At 54.8% G+C, this 12,692-nt stretch overlaps 2 long non-coding RNA genes across 2 annotated transcripts in view; one reads left to right on the forward strand and one right to left on the reverse strand.

The window, feature by feature from the left end:
• Nucleotides 1-10,903, forward strand: part of LOC139805460 (uncharacterized) — a 43,284-nt gene extending 32,381 nt beyond the window's left edge. The window contains exon 3 of the long non-coding RNA XR_011729815.1: nt 10,062-10,903. This is a non-coding gene — a long non-coding RNA (uncharacterized lncRNA). The remainder of the gene's footprint in view (nt 1-10,061) is intronic.
• Nucleotides 1-12,692, reverse strand: part of LOC139805464 (uncharacterized) — a 67,111-nt gene that overhangs the window by 16,564 nt on the left and 37,855 nt on the right. The gene's annotated exons all lie outside the window — the stretch shown is intronic.

Raw genomic sequence — 12,692 nt, forward strand, 5'->3', positions numbered from 1 at the left:
ATGACCCAGCTGGTCAGGACCTCGGTTCTGCCAAACGTGGCCATGGTGGGATCAGCACCTTGAGCCTCACCCAGGGCTGGATGTGATGTTCTCATCCTGCTCCTCCTTTTTCCTTTTTCCTTTTTCCTTTTTCCTTTTTCCTTTTTCCTTTTTCCTTTTTCCTTTTTCCTTTTTCCTTTTTCCTTTTTCCGTTTTTTTCCTTTTTCCTTTTTTTTTCCTTTTTCCTTTTTTTTTCTTTTTCCTTTTTTTTTCCTTTTTCCTTTTTTTTTCCTTTTTCCTTTTTTTTTCCATTTTCCTTTTTTTTTCCATTTTCCTTTTTTTTTCCTTTTTCCTTTTTTTTTCCTTTTTCCTTTTTTTTCCTTTTTCCTTTTTCCTTTTCCTTCCTTTCTCTTTCCTTTCCTTCCTCTGGGATGGATTGCTCAGTGAAGTTCTGGGGGTGTTCAAGGCCAGGTTGGGTGAGGCTTCGAGCATCCTCGTCTGGATGAGAGGGGTCCCTGCCATGGAGGAGGAGATCTCCAAGGTCCCTTCCATCTTCAGCCATTCCATGATTCCTCCATCCTGGAAGGATGGGGACTGTGCAGAGGGGACCTTGTGCCATCCCCTCACCATCCACAGAGCCCCCTGCAGAGACACGAAGCCTCTGGGGGGGTCTCTTCACTCCCAGTCCCCTTGCAAAGCTGGTGCCAGTTCCCTGGCAGGCTGTGGATGGAAGGAACTGGGGGAGGGGGAGGGCAGAGCCCTCAGCCTGGCTGCTGCTGGTGAATATCTGTGCTTGGAGTGCAAATGGAGCAGGCTCCAGCTCTCAGTGTTTGTCTTGGAGATTCCATCAGGAGAGCCTCGAGTCTCCAGGTCCTGCTGGGAAGAGAGGGAAGGGGGGGAACACGGGCACCTCTGAACCCTCCCCAGGCTGCTGGGAGACAAGCACAGGTAGGGGGAGAAAAGATGCAGCAGGTCTGTGGAAGAGCTTTACAAGCTTGGCACAGCCCGAGTTGTTGCACCTGCTTGTGGGGTTTTTTTTTGGGGGGGGCAAGGATTTTTTTCTGTGCTCTTTCTGCCAGGTGGAGTGGTGGTGTCACCCCAGGGACCTCAGTCCTGCCTTTCAGGGGGCTCCTGGGCATCTCCTGGGCTTTCTCTGCTGCTCTTTTGCTGCCCAGCCAGAGGGCTGGATCCCTCCCTGCCTGCTCTGCTGCATCCCAGCCCCTCCTGTGCTGCCTGCCCAGCATCACCTGCACCCCCTGGGGTGGCTGCACGGGGACTTCTGCATCTCCCAAACCCTGGGGGAGTGCAGAGCATCTTGGGCTGCAGGACCCCATCCTCTTCCTCCAGCCCTGGGGCAAGTGAGGAAGCTCAGGGTTGCCTTGCAGGCTGATGCAGGGGGAGCATCTCCCCCTCACCTGGGTCCTGCTGTTCTCAAACACTTCACCCCGTGTAGGGTGAGTGCTCAAAGTGTGCCCCCAGTGCTCAGGGCTTTGCAGTGCTGTTTATCCAAGGGATGGCACACGGTGCCCACTGTGCTTCTGGCACTCCCAGCCCCAGGCAGGCTGTGTTTATCCTGGGATTTGGCCCCACTTGCAGGCAGCTGGGGTTCAGCCAGCACCCCAGCTAGACTGATATATACATAGATATATTATTTAAAAAAAAGCTCTGGGTGTTGAGAGCCAAGCCTGCTTGCTGCACTGATGAAAACCGTGGCTTTGAGCAGTTTTCCTCAAGTCTGAGCTGGTGGAGCTGTGCCAGTGGGCAGGACAGAGCTGGGGGGGGGAGGATGCAGCTGCTCCTCCGTGGGGTGCAAGAGCAGGTTGGGCATCATCATCCTCAGTGAGAGGCTCTAAGGAGCCTTGAAGGGCTGGGGGATGGTGCTGTGGGTCCCTCCCTTGTCCTGGGAAGGGGAAGGGACACAGGCAGAGGTGGATCCTGTTCTTTGAGGTCCCCCGTGGTGCAGTGAGGTTTCTGCCTTCTTATTGGGGTGGAGTTCTACAATTGCCTGGGCCAGGTCTAGGGACAATCTGCAGAAGACCATAAAGCTGGAAAACCCCAGGGACTGGGGTTTCTCGCCTCCACTATTTGTTTCTTTGAATTCTTCCTTACCCTCAGCACCCCAAGGTGTGGGTTAGGTTAGCAGGATGTGGATTGCCACCACCAAAGGATGTGTTTCCATCCATCCTCCCTGGCCATTTCTCCAAAGGTCTCCAGCTCCTCTGGATTCCCTTCCGGATGCTGGAGCTCTGCTCCAACTTCTGCATCCAACCTGGGAGAGGAAACCCAGCAGGCTGAGGGCTTGGCATCTGGCCAGCTTGACTCCTCCAACCCTTGGCTGGGCAGAGCCCTCTTCATTTGATCCAAAAGGAAAAATTTAATTAAATGAGATGGAGATCTCATCCGCTGGGAATTCTCCTTGTGGGCACCATGCCCTGGATGGTGTCCAAGGCAACAAGGAGGAGGAGGATGGGAGGAAGGCTGGGCAGTGCCAGGCTCCTCTCACCTTCCTCTGCCCTAAGGCTGGAGCTGAGCTGGAGCTGCTCTGCCCTTGGGGTCTTGGGTTTAAACCCAAGAGGAGGGAGGCAGAGCCAGCCCTGGAAGCTCATCAGCCTTTTGTGCATTATACACAGAAACAGGGCTATAGATGAAGTGCAGTCGGGGCAGTTCCAGCACCTCTGTACATTCAGAGCATCTCCTGCAGGCTTTCCAGGTGCCCCGGGTGTGCTCAGCCCTGCAGGGACCCTCACCCTGGCGTCGGGGTCTTTGTTGCTGTGGTGGTTGTGAGCGTTGGGCAAGGAGCCCCTGGGCTGCTGCTGGGCCAGGGATGGGGATTCCTGAGCACTGGCAGGAAAAGGGAATGGATTTTAAAGCAGCACGGGAAGGGGTGTAGCTTAGGAAAAAAAATGATGTGTTTTGTTGCTTGTGGTTCTTTTATTCCAGAGATCAGCAAGTGAGGAGGACTCAAGGCTGGGGCAGGACAGAGCAGGTGGGGATGGGGCTTTGATCTGGGTGTTTGTTTGTGGGTTCCTCTTTCAGCTTGAGTTGGACTGGACCAGCCATGAGACGTGGTTGTTTCATCCATCTTTTTGGTTCCTCTCAAAAGGAAATTATTTTAATGTAGTAAATGTTTAAAAAAATCCCAAATTTTTATGCCTCTCACAGAAGATCAGTGAATCTGGGGTTCAGATTCCTGCTTTGAGTGAGGCACATGAAGGAGTTTTATCGTTGCTCTCCAGTTCCAAGCACCCAGAAGGGACAAACAACCCAACTTTCCTCCTTTCCAAAGGCCAAATTTTGGGTGAGGGCATTTGCTGCCCCAGCAATCAGCCTGATCCTGACCTGGGGGCTCATCTCCCTGCAGGACAGAGGTGTTTTTCCCTCTTGATCCAGTGTTGAGGTCCATTGTGAGGATTAAACAGTGCTTTGCTGTGCTAATTTCCCTCCCTGGATTGTATAATTATCTTTTTATAGGGATGGGTGTGTGCTCAGGGCTTTCCGGCCCTTGGGCAGAGCCAGCTGTGCCTGGCAGAGAGGTCCTGGCACATCTGGGTTCTGCTCTGGGCTTCCTTGGTGATTTTTTTAGGCAATTTTAAGGGGATTCTGTTCTGTTGGAGATCTCCAGCCCAGGGGTGCCATGGCTGCTGTGGATGTGATCCCATGGGAAGAGGAGCAGTGGGTGGGGGTGATGTTTGGTGGGAAGGTGTCTGGATTTAGGGGTGTCTGGATTTAGGGGTGTCTGGGTTTGGGGGTGTCTGGATTTGGGGTTGTCTGGATTTGGGGTGTCTGTGGCTGCAGAGCTGCCCCAAGGTGTCAAAGGCTGGATCTGGCTGGGTGTGATGGGTCAGGTCCCAAAGAAAAGCTGCTTTTAGCCCAGGATTTTGGGGAGAAGGGTGACCGGGGCTGTCTCCCATCAGGAATCAGGTTCTTGCCTGGAACCTTGCAAACAAAATTGCTTTGGAGGGGAGGCAGGATCCTCCTTTTGCTCCCCTTGGGGTGGGAGCATCCCCCCTGTGGTCCTGCTCTCCCTGCCTGCTGGCATTTCCCATCCTTGGGTTTTAAGGCAAAGGGAAAGCAGGAGCAGGGGAGGGGGGGAGTGGGTGGAATGGGGGGCACAGAAAATTAATCAGCTTAGGGTCAGAACAGGAAAAAACACTGCTTAAAATTGGTAATCCCCCCGGGGATAGAAATCAGTTCAAAGCTGAAAAATAAATGTGCAGCCAGTTATGGCTTTTCCTCCCCATCGGGGCTGGGCTCAGAGGGCAGGAGGTGGTGGCAGGGACTCAGCCTCCAGCAGGGACAGGACTTCACTCTGAGGCTTTTGCACCCTGGTCTGGGTTCTCTCCCCAGTTCAAAGCTCCCCAGGAAACACCTTGAAGAAGACTCTGAACATCCCCAGGCCACGGGGAGCAGTTTCCCCTCAGGATGGGACCCCATGGGTCTCATGGCTGAACCCACAACCTCCCTGGAGCCAAGTCAAGAGGTTTGGAGCCTGGGGGGCTCCAGGGTTTGCTCTCCCTGTTAGCAAGAAGAGGAGAGGGGAAAGCTCTGCAGCTCATCTAGAAGTTTATCCAGTTTATCCCATCAGGGGCTCCTGCTCAGGGCAGGGACTAAGGGGCTGCTTGGTCCTGTCTGCCCGTGGTGGGGAATTGCTGGATGGCCAGGAGGAAAAATGCTGAATTCATTGGGTTCATGCTCAGGGAACATTGTTTCTCTGCTCATGGCCATCCATCAGGCTGTCAGAGGATCCTCACTTTGGGGATGCTTTTAATGAAGGAGGCAGAGCTGTCCCTGTGAGCAGGAGCCTGCCCAAACCCTGCCTGCAGCCTCTCCTCCCAGCTCCACGTCCTCTGTGCTCAGCACCCTGCTGCAAAAATGAAGGAGAATGGGACTTTCTTCATTCTTTCAGCTGCCTGTCAGCCTCGGTGTGACACATGGCTTTTAAGGGAATGAGTGGCCTCTTCTTGCAGGGAAGAAAGGGGGAAAAAAATTGCTCGAAAGAGCCAGAGAGGGAGGTGGCCTCCTCCTCCCACAGGCAGAACAGGTTGGAGAAGATGAGCCTGGAGAAAGTCATCAGAGGGGTTTCTGCTGGGGAGGGGTCAGAAGGGGGATTTTTAGTCTGCCTTATTCTCAGGTGAGTGCCTGTGTTCAGGTCTCAGGGGGTGGGTATGGCAGGAGGAATCCCGGGAGCAAGGTTTTGGGCTGTGTTCCGAGTGCATCCCTGGCAGGGCTGAGCCTTCACCTCCAGCCCCAGCATCTCTCCTGCTCCCTCATCCCTTGGGATGTGGTGGTGATCTCAGCCATCCCATCCCTGTGGGTGATGGTGAAGCTGCTGCCAGGCTGGGAGCAGACACAGGACCCTTCCCAGAAATTCCTCCAGCTCCATCTCATCCCCCTGAGTCCTTCTGGAGGAAACAGCCCCCAGGGGAGGTTCTGACCAGGGATGAGGAAGAATTTCCTAACTGGAAGAGTGGCCAAGCATTGGAAGAAGCTGCCTGGGGAGGCGGTGGAGTCCCCATCCTGGAGGTGTCCAACCAACCTTTCAGCTCTGGTGGGCAGGGTGGATTTTTCTGCTTGCTCTCGGGGGGGGTGGTTCCTCCATCCGTGAGGATCCTGTGACCCATCCTGGGCTGCTGCCTCTTAAAGCTGAGGACGAATTCCCTTTGGGATGAGGGCTGAGGGGGGGTCTGCGGGCCCATCCCCCCGTGAGTCAGAGCTGTGCAGCCTGGCAGGTCGGTGACTCACGGGGGAGCTGACAGCACCTGTCTGGGACAGGGTTATTTATTAAACACCTTCCCAGAAAGGGCGGCATGGGAACAGAACACTTGCTTGGCTTCCTCTAGCTGAAGGGTTTTTTAATGACATCTCTTCTGAGGCTGGCTGGGGTTTTGGCAGGGCCCTTCCACAGCTCATGCTGAGGTTGGTAAAGGGAGATAATCTCCTGGGGCTGGAACTCCGGGAATGAGGTTGGCTCTTGCGACAGAACCCGGTGGTGTGAGGGGAAGGAGAAAGGGTGCAGAGAGGAGCTCCAGGTGAAAGCCAAGCTGAGGGAGAGACAGCCCAGAAAACAGCCCAGGAGGCAGGATGGGGAGGTGGGGAACACAGGAGAGGGAGATGGGGAGCATGGGAGAGGGAGATGGGGAACACAGGACAGGGAGATGGGGAACACAGGGCAAGGAGATGGGGAGCACAGGATGGGGAGATGGGGAGCACAGCTGAGGCTCCCCCCTCCCACCCTGCTCCTTTTTCCTCCAGATCACTCAGATTTCTTCTGAGTTCCTCCTGAGTGGGGCTTTTCTGCAGCTCCAGATGGTGGAATCCCAAATGTTTGCAGGGTGCTGATGATGGCAGGGTGGCATCCTAAAGAATCATGGAATGGTTTGGGTTGGAAGGGGCCTTAAAGACCACCCAGTTTCAACCCTCTGCTATGGTCAGGGACACCTCCCCCAGCCCAGGGGGCTCCAAGCCCCATCCAGCCTTCAACACTGCCAGGGATGGGGCAGGCACAGCTTCTGGGGGCAGCCTGTCCCCTGCACAGAAGCTGCCATGGCCAGGAGGGACACCAGAGGTTGGCAGGCACACACAGGCTGTGACTCAGCGGGGCCGTTTCATCTCTCTCAGATCTCTGGTTTGTTTTTTTCTTTTAATTTTTTTTTTCCCCTTTAATCCACTTGCCTCATTGACTTTATTTTACAATCCCTCGCTGGGTTCACTGAAGAGCACTTTGGTCATTAAGCACGTTGGGGCATGTGAATAAACCCACATCTCCAAACTGTCAATTGCCTTAAAGCCAGCATCAGATCTCTGCCTGGGATGTGAAGGGCACACCAGGACCCCCAGCTCCCTCCCACCACCCCTCAGCTCCTTCCTCCCCCAGACTTTGGATGTTTGGAGGGGGTAAGGCCAACTGGGGGAGCAGGTCTGAAAGCTCCATCCTTTTACACCTCCTTTAGCAGGTCCAGATCCCCTGGGGCTTCCCCTTTGCAGGGTCTGAGCCCTGCCTGGGTGCCTGTGGGGACAACAGGACCAGGAACCCTGCTGTGCTGTGCTGGGGGGGCTCTGTCTCTCTCTAGCCACGTTTTTCTAAAACCAGCCCTTTGGATGGGGAGCATTTTGGCAGTTTCAGTGGAATTGGGGCATAGAATCATAGAGTTAGCCGGGTTGGAAGGGACCTCAGAGATCATCAAGTCCAACCCTTAATTGTCTGAGCAGGGTGAGGCGACACAGGGAGGGACACCTGGGAGAGGCAGGGACAGGGAGAGCCCCAACACCAGCACTGCCAGGATCAGAGCCACAGAATGGTTTGGGTTGGAAGAGACCTTAGAGATCATTTTAGTTCCAACCCCCATTTTTCCTGCCTTTTGCTTTTCTTCCCTGTTTGGCTTTGCTGCCCACACACTTATGGCTCGAGCTGTCTGTAGATGGGATGCTCCCATCCTCTGCAGCCAAAAATCCCATTTCTTTTCCTCTGATTTGTTCCAGTCCTTGCACACACATCTGTCCCCTGTGCTGGGGGCAGATCTGCACCTCCAAACGCCCAGACAGTCCTTGCTCAGCACCTCCTCTGGTTGCTCACGATGGATGCACAACATTTCCCAGGCTACAGCTGAGCCCGGGGGCAGCTCCTTCTCCCTTGTCCCAGCTCCTGCTGCCTCCCCCCTGCTCTCCTGGGATGTTGTGGTGGGATGGGGGAGAGGAAAACAACAGCAGCACGGGGGCTGGTGGCCAGGAGACACTCACTGGTGGCCTTGGGGCTCGTGGTGTGTGGCCAGGATGTGCTGCTGCTCCTCATCCTCACGGGGCTGGAGCCGTCCAGGGGGTGGGGAAGCAGATGATGTCTCACTGGGGACTTTGGGGTTTGTGGGAGGAATTGGCCCGGGGAAAAGTAAATTGCACCTGAGCTATTGTTCTCTGTGGAGGTTTAGTGCTGGGGCTGGTGGGGGGTTTGTCCTGACTTGGGGTGTGTTTGTTCAGGTCACCGGGTCCAGGGGGGTCTCTGGGAGAAAAGGAAGTGCTGTGTCTTACAGTGTGTGGTTAAACGGGGCCATCCCCGTGGCATCGAGCCTGCCTGGGCTCCCTTTTCCTGCCTGCAGGGTGAGGATGGGTGCTGTGCCTAAACCAGGCGGTAAGGAGGTGCTGAGATCCCCGAGGTGGGCAGGAGGAGGACATCCTGCAGCAGCCCTTGGACCGGACCATCATCTCTTTGCCATCCCATCCCATCCCATCCCATCCCATCCCATCCCATCCCATCCCATCCTTACGGCTGCAGCCCCGGTGCCTGTGGGCCGGTGCCGATCCAGTGCCGGTCCGGGGCTGCATCCCAGCCCCAAAGGCTTCACCGGGGCGGAGCACATGGGGAGCCGCCTTTGATCTCCAGACTCTAACACGGTTTCAAATGAGCCGCAGCCATGCCTGCCCTCCTCCTCCTCCTCCTTCTCTTCCTCCTCTTCCTCCTCCTCCTCCTCCTCTGCCGGGGAGGGGCAGTGATAACCAAACACATCAGAGCCCTTGCCCGAGGGCCGATATCGCAGCTTTATGGGGCTTGGATTGCTCCCAGCCAGGCAGCTCCCGCAGGGAACTTCAAAGGCAGCGCCCTGGCCCCCGCACCTCCCTCTGCAAAGAGTCCCCAGCCCCACTTCCCGCACACGCACCTGCGTGGGAGCACCTCCACCCACGGCTTGCCCGGCAGACTTTGTGCCCTGGCACATCCTCAGGTGGGTTTTGGTAACCTTCTGGGGGTCGGATGTGGTGAGGTTGGGCACTGGGGGGGTGCTCACCCGGTGCCACCCCTGGCTCCCTGTCCCCACCGTGCACTCGTCCCCAGAACCTGGGTGTTTGGGTTTGTGCCTTGCAAAGCCCAGCGATGCTGGGGAGGGGGCAGGGGATGCTCGGGGGATTTGCAGCCCTTGGCCAGCAGCGTGGGAGTTCACGGGAGAGAACGGGAGGGGGGAAAAAGAGGAGGAAAAGGGCTGGGACCTCCCCCGCTCCCCCTTGGCTGCTGCAGTTTCATTGAGGCTGAGGATTGGCCTCGGGAGGACAGAGCTGGGTAACACCACAACATAAACAGAACATCTGGAAGCTCTTAAAGGGTTTTATTTTTTAACACATTTACAAGAGCCAGGGACACTTGCACACAGCGTTCTGCACACTCGGGAGGTGCTGTGCTCTCTTCCCCCCCCACTCCCCCCCCCCCCCAAAAAAAAAAAAAACCAACGAAAAAAGCCCAAAGCTGTTGTCAGGCTTTTTCCTGGGTAAGGGGCATGGTTTGTACTTCAGGATCTTGGCTGGGAGGTGCCAGTCTGGCTTGCATCTTCCTTGCATAGCCCAAAGCCAACTGATGAGAAGTGTTGCAGGATAAATGGGTGACCATCCACCTGTGTCCCATGGAACAGGACAGGGAGTCAGGCAGAGGTTGCTGGGGAGAAAAAACTGTTTAATGATCTTCTGGAGCAAACAGGGTGAGAATCAAAGAGGAAAGCAAATGATTAATCTCCCCAGATGGGCCAAGGGCTTCTCTGAGCCAAATGGGAGCTGGGTGTTCCATGCTTAATGGTGGAGCTTGGATCCTCCAGTACTTGTAGGTGGGGAGCAGAGAGGAGGATCAATGAGATCCAGTCCCGCTCTGGTGGCAGTGGTTGCTCTTAGGCTGTGTTTTCCTCTTCCCATCTCCCTCCAAATGGCTTTGGCAGCTCCTGTAGGGCTGTTGGTGTTCTTGGCCTCTCTGGAGAGCTGCTGGTGTTTCCCATGGGTGCTGCCAGCACATCCTCACATCCCCCTGGATGGCAGTGCTGGTGGCTCAGCAGTCACTGGGAGATGCTGGGGATGGAGATCTCCTCCCACCTGGCTTGGATGTGGACTGTGCAGCCATAAGAGGTTCAAACCAGGGCTTAGGAAGAGCAGGAGCTGCTGGGTGCAGGGTGAGCTCAAAGATGCTGAAGGTTCTTTCAGGGGAGGTGTTGGGGCTGCTGGTGTGTCCCCTTTTCTACACATTGCCCCAAGCTTTGGTCCCAAAGAGGAATCACAATCTGCTTCATCACATCCTGCTGGCCAGGACCTTCCCTTAACACTGTGTTTTTCCTTCACAGGGTCTGAGGTGCTGGATTGGGATGCAGGCACCTGAGAGGAGCCAGCCAAGGTTCTGCAGCACTGCTCACACCCAGGAGCAGCCTCCGGAGGATGGAGAGAGGGACAGCAGGGACCAGCTGGGGATCCATGGAGCATCAGGGGCTGCTGGGAGCTCCTTTGCCCCCCACCAACCCCATCTTCCCCTGGGGCTGCACGTCCCCAGCCCAATGAGGGGACTTTCCTCCTGGGGCTCACCTTGCTCCAGACTCCAACGTGGAGCCAAAAGGACTGAATTAGCTGCTCTTCTCTGGGCTTTGGAAATTATCCTCTTGGCTTGGAAGTGCTGGCAATGGATGGTGAAGTGTTCTTGGGTCAAGTGATAGCTTGATGCTTTTCCTCCTGAAGGACCAAGTGCTTGCCTGCTTCCAAGGAACCTGCTGTGGATTTTTTTTTAATTTTATTTTATTTTTTAATCTTTTTACCCCTCTGCTCTTCTTTTTGATGCCTTTTGGACTCTTGGGGCTTATCCTGAGGATGTCTGGACCCATCCTGCTGCACCAAATGCCGATGCCTGAGGTTGGAGCTGGAATGGTGAAAACCTTTGGAAGAGCCATGGGTGGAAGCTGAGCTGAAGCTCTGGGGCTTAAAACTGTCTGGAAAGGTCTCATCTTGTACCAGGGGTGCTGGGTGCCCACAGGGGGGGTCCTTCTGCTGTGGGAGGCTGAGCACCCCCAGCCCATCCCAGATCCCGGGTGGAGCCGGGAAGTGGAAACTGCATTGAGGGCAACATCAAGACAAAGAGAGGGAAAATGTCACTCTCAGAAACAATTAAACTTCTTAATAAACCCTGTTGCCTCTGTGAGTGCTGGATGTTCTTTTCCATTGGCCTTGGCTCAGCTACCCTTAGATCATGGCCCTGTTGTGGGGGGTACTGGGGGGGATGTGTTGGGTTGTTCAGGAACCCAGTGCTTTGGCAAAAGGCTCTGCCCAAGCCTGGGCTCTGCAGAGGCTTTGGGGCTCCCTGACCTGCCCCCCCAGGTGCTCAACCCTTAGCATCCTTTTTCCAAGGAATTCCCTGCCTGGGAGCTGCTCCTGGTTAATCCCAGCCTACAGGGATCAGCCTCATGGCTGCAGAGCCCTCCCTGGGGATGGAGAGGGGGGAGCTGGGTGCCCAGATGTGGACTTTTGGCAGTTTGTAACCAACATTTACTTCAAAGGCCTTTGGTGTGGGGCAGTGGGATGGTCCTGGCTCGTTTAGAGCCAGGGAGCAAACAGAAATCCAGGCCAGGGAAAGGGGAAAGGGTGTGGGAGCTGTATTGCCATTTACCTGTGTAAGCAGGAGGAAAGCCCTGCCTGTCGTTCCTCCTCATAAATCCAGAGGGGAAGAGCGGATAAACTCCTGGGGATTTATTAGTTTGCTTTACCAACTGCAAATATAAAGCCTGGCTGGCTGAGCCCAGGGGCTGCCTCTTGCCTTTTGTGTGCAGGGCAGGGCTGGCGCCTCTGGGTGCTGATAAGGGCTCTTTCTGCTCGGGCAGTTCTGCTCGAGGAGTTTCTGTCCAAGCCTTTCTGTCTGTCCCTTTTGCTTGGGCTCCATCCTGCCAGGGGCTGAGCACCAGGCAAAAGTTCCTTGGGGGGAAAGCTCTGTCACCTCGGGCAGCTGGGGCTGGGGACTCCTGTCCCCTTGTCACTGCTGTGGGAAGGCTCAAAAAGTGGGGTTTAGCTTAAAATCAGCCATTCCTTTATTTAAAAAAATAAGAGGATTATGAAATATTAATTATTACTTTTAAACATTTATTAAATACAGGGGAGTGGGGGGGAATGGTGCATGATACTCCTCATGGCCTGTGAGCAATATGGAAAAGCTTTTGTGTTGTGGGTTTTTTTTAAGCTCTTTGGCTTTGCTTTGGCTTTAGGCTACCTGGAAATATTTATTGTGTGGAGGGAGGAAGGAAAGCTCCTCAGGCTGGAGGCTCCATGTTCCCTGGGCTTGCCTGGTGCCAGGTAGCCTGATACCTATGGAAATGATAGTGATGAAGGAGAATATTTGGGCAGTGCTGATCCAAGTGAGGCTTCCCAAAAAGTCCTCTCTGGTGTGGGGGGGTTGTTTTGGGGATGTGTTTTACCTGGTTCCCCACAGGGTTTGGTGTTTGGTGCCCTGGGTGTCCCTGAGCCCCTTGGGGAAGGAGCATCCAGACCCAATCCTGCAGGATTTCCCCAGAGTTTTTTGGTAGCAAACACCCCAGGCTCAGGCACCTTTCCCCTCCAAGCCCTCCTGTTTTGGTGGCTTCCAAGGAGAGGAAATTCTGCAGGGAACAGCTCTGTTCCCTCCCAGCACAATGGTTTTTTGAGGCACAGAAACCCAATTTTCCTTTCTGGAGGGGTTTGTCCCCATGCTCTGGGGTCTGATCCTGCTGCTTTGGTGGTGCTGGGAATGGCAGAACCTCCCTGGAACCTGGGCTGATGCTCTCCCCCTCCTCTTCAGATCCCTGTGCCAGCCCTGGCTCAGCCTAATTAAAACCAGCAAAGAGGACTGGGCCAGGGTGAAGCTTTGGAGGCTGTAAAATTCTGGGACAGTTTTATGTAGTGCAATTAAAAGGAAAGTAAAAAAAAATTGTTAAGAAATTAAACACTAATTACTTTTTTTTTTT

Source organism: Heliangelus exortis, chromosome 20, assembly GCF_036169615.1.
Source record: "Heliangelus exortis chromosome 20, bHelExo1.hap1, whole genome shotgun sequence".
In the NCBI taxonomy this organism is placed as follows: Eukaryota; Metazoa; Chordata; class Aves; order Apodiformes; family Trochilidae; genus Heliangelus; species Heliangelus exortis.